We start from the raw sequence: 3,577 nt of genomic DNA, 5'->3' as shown, positions 1-3,577 counted from the left end.
CACTTTTCTAGATATAATAGATAGATTATGCTAGATATATTTCCATATGTCTGAATACCCTATATACAAATTTTCTAATCGGTAGATAAAAATTTGTTGAATATATAGGTTGAGAATTGTACTTACTCTCTCTCTCTCTCTCTCTCTCTCTCTCACGCACACATTCTCACTTTTATGGATATAATAGATAGATTATGCTGGATATATTTCCATATGTCTGAATACCCTATATACAAATTTTCTAATCGGTAGATAAAAATATGTTGAATATATAGGGTGAGAATTGTACTTACTCTCTCTCTCTCTCTCTCTCTCTCTCTCTCTCTCTCTCTCTCACGCACACATTCTCACTTTTATGGATATAATAGATAGATTATGCTGGATATATTTCCATATGTCTGAATACCCTATATACAAATTTTCTAATCGGTAGATAAAAATATGTTGAATATATAGGGTGAGAATTGTACTTACTCTCTCTCTCTCTCTCTCTCTCTCACGCACACATTCTCACTTTTATGGATATAATAGATAGATTATGCTGGATATATTTCCATATGTCTGAATACCCTATATACAAATGGTCAAATCTGTAGATAACAAATTTATTGAATAGATAGGTTGAGAATTGTTCTCTCTCTCTCTCTCGCAACCTTACACACACAACCACACGCAAACATTCTGACTTTTATAGATATAATAGATCGATTATGCTAGATATATTTCCATATGTCTGAATACCCAATATACAAATTTTCAAATCTGTAGGTAAAAAATTTGTTGAATATATAGGTTGAGAATTGTTCTCTCTCTCTCACACACTCACATTCTCACTTTTATAGATATAATGTATAGATTATGCTAGATATATTTCTATATGTCTGAATACCCTATATACAAAGTTTAAAATCCGTAGATAAAAATACGTTGAGTATATAGGTTGAGAATTGTTCTCTCTCTCTCTTACGCACACACACACACACACACACACACACACACACACACACACACACATTTTCACTTTTATAGATATAATAGATAGATTATGCTAGATATATTTCCATATGTCTGAATACCCTATATACAAATTTCCAATCTGTAGATAAAAAATGTATTGAATATATAGGTTGAGAATTGTTGTCTCTCTCTCTCTCTCTCTCTCTCTCTCTCTCTCTCTCTCTCTGGCTACCTCACACACACACACACATTTTCACTTTTATAGATATAATAGATAGATTATGCTAGATATATTTCCATATGTCTGAATACCCTATATACAAACTTTCAAATCTGTAGATAAAAAATTTGTTGAGTATATAGGTTGAGAATTGTTCTCTCTCTCTCACACGAAACTGTGCGCTCGGCTTCTTCCCCCCCTTCCCACCCCAAATGCTTGGGAAACTGTGCACTGTTTTTGTTGGTTTTCAAGCTGCCTCTTCCCCCCCCCACACACACACACAGTTTAACAGTAGTAGGAGGTCAAGAGAAAGAGGGTGAGAGAGAGAGAAGAGTAAGTTGGTGAGAGAGAGAGAAAAGAGAAAGAGGGTGTTGGTTTTATATTTTTATTATCGTCTAATATTTTGAAAGCTGAATTTCTAATAAAATGTGCATCTATAGGAGATAATGCCTGGGAATGTGTTCCCCCCCCCACAGTTTAACAGTGGTGTGACGTCAAGAGAAAGAGGGTGAGAGAGAGGGAAGAGTAAGTGGGTGAGAGAGAGAAAGAGAGAGAAAAAAAAAGAAAGACGGTGTTGGTTTTGTGAAAAAAGTTGTTATTTACAATTGTTCGCATTCTTGGCCTTTTGGTCAAGATCAAAGTGTAGTATCTGTTCTTCAGATGCTGCACTTCTATTTCTTGTTCTCTTTCGGTGGAGGAGAAATCCTCCACGACTGAGACAATTTTTATTTTTGTACCTTTTCTCCACGTTAAAAAACGACCCTGGTGTCTAACTCTGTCCCGTGGGGAGGCATAGTAAATAGGTACAATTGTTCGCCATTAGTGGATGTTGACGTCACGTCACGTGACATGACTAAGCGTTTTTTTTTTTTAGTATGAATAACATTTTTTGTTTTAATTATAAAGTCTACACTTAATTTTATAGAAAATGATGTATATATAATAGAAAAAAAAATTACTGGTTTTGTTGGATTCAAGTGGATCCCCCCCCTCCAGTTTAAGAGATAGCAGGTCACGTGGTAATATACAAAATGGCTAGCGTAAATATAAAGATCGGTTTTTTTATCGACGAATATTTTGAAAGCTGAATTTTTTTTTATTCCTGTACATTTTTTCCTGATATTTTTCGTTAAAACTCTTGTATAAATACTATTTTTAACCAGTTAAATACGTTGGAGACATTGTCATGGAGTTTAATAATCTCTAGAACAAAGCAGAAGAGAAATTACAAAAGTATCGGTAAAACAAAGTGTTTGTTTACATTTGTTCGCCATTACTGGATGTTGACGTCACGTCACGTGACATGACTAAGCGTTTTTGGATTATGTAATATTAACATTAAAATGACAGGTTTTTTGGGGGGCCCCCCCTAGGAGAGAAATGATCAGTTCACCCCCTTTTAATGGTCCGTTTGGTGTGGAATTTCGATATTTGTCATGCGGGTGATCAAGGTTCAATATGATACATAATTTGTCAACTTTGGTTGTGTCTGTCAAAAGTTTGAGCTGACGTCACGTCACGTGACACGTATTGAATAACGTTAAAATGACAGGTTTTTTTGGGGGCCCCCCTAGGAGAAAAACGATCAGTTGACCCCTTTCTACTGGTCCGTTTGACGTGAAATTTCGATATTTGTCATCCGGATGATCAAGGTGCAATATGATACCAAATTTGTCAACTCTGGTTCCGTCTTTCAAAAGTTTTAGCGTTACAAACAAACATACATACATACATACATACATACACACCGATTTTTGCCTTTTATATATATAGACTAGCAGGGGTACCCGGCGTTGCTCGGGACCGTATAAACAATGAAAAAACAAAAGCAGATATTGAACATATGTTTTATTCTTAGGGGAGAGGAATCTTTCATCTCAAGTTTTAGCGTTACAAACAAACATAATATAGATAAAATATAGATAATGACAGGTTTTTTGGGGGCCCCCCTAGAAGATAACTGATCAGTTGACCAACTTCTAGTGGTCTGTTTGACGTGAAATTTCGATATTTGTCATCCGGGTGATGGGGCTTCGATATGATACCAAATTTGTCAAGTTTGGTTCCGTCTTTCAAAAGTTTTAGCGTTACAAACAAACATACATACATACATACATACACACCGATTTTTGCCTTTTATATATATAGACTAGCAGGGCTACCCGGCGTTGCTCGGGACCGTATAAACAATGAAAAAACAAAAGCAGATATTGAACATATGTTTGATTCTTAGGGGAGAGGAATCTTTCATCTCTATGTATTATTTGTTTTATCTACCCTAGGACTGATATTGTTCATGTTTTATCCCTAGCATAGGTAATTTACAGCATGTATATGAAATTGTTTTACCTTAGGGAGAAGAGAACAGGTAATATACAACATAATGTGTCTATATTACAT

The 3,577-nt window shown here is 35.3% G+C and overlaps 1 pseudogene; it reads left to right on the top strand.

The window, feature by feature from the left end:
* Nucleotides 1-1,785: 1,785 nt before the first annotated feature.
* LOC145293521 (U2 spliceosomal RNA) lies at nt 1,786-1,919 on the top strand (annotated as a pseudogene).
* The last annotated feature ends 1,658 nt before the right edge of the window (nt 1,920-3,577 follow it).

The sequence above is a fragment of the Euprymna scolopes genome, chromosome 14 (genome assembly GCF_053919585.1).
Source record: "Euprymna scolopes isolate OS-2025 chromosome 14, ASM5391958v1, whole genome shotgun sequence".
Taxonomy (NCBI): Eukaryota; Metazoa; Mollusca; class Cephalopoda; order Sepiida; family Sepiolidae; genus Euprymna; species Euprymna scolopes.
This window is presented reverse-complemented; position numbering and strand designations above follow the sequence as displayed.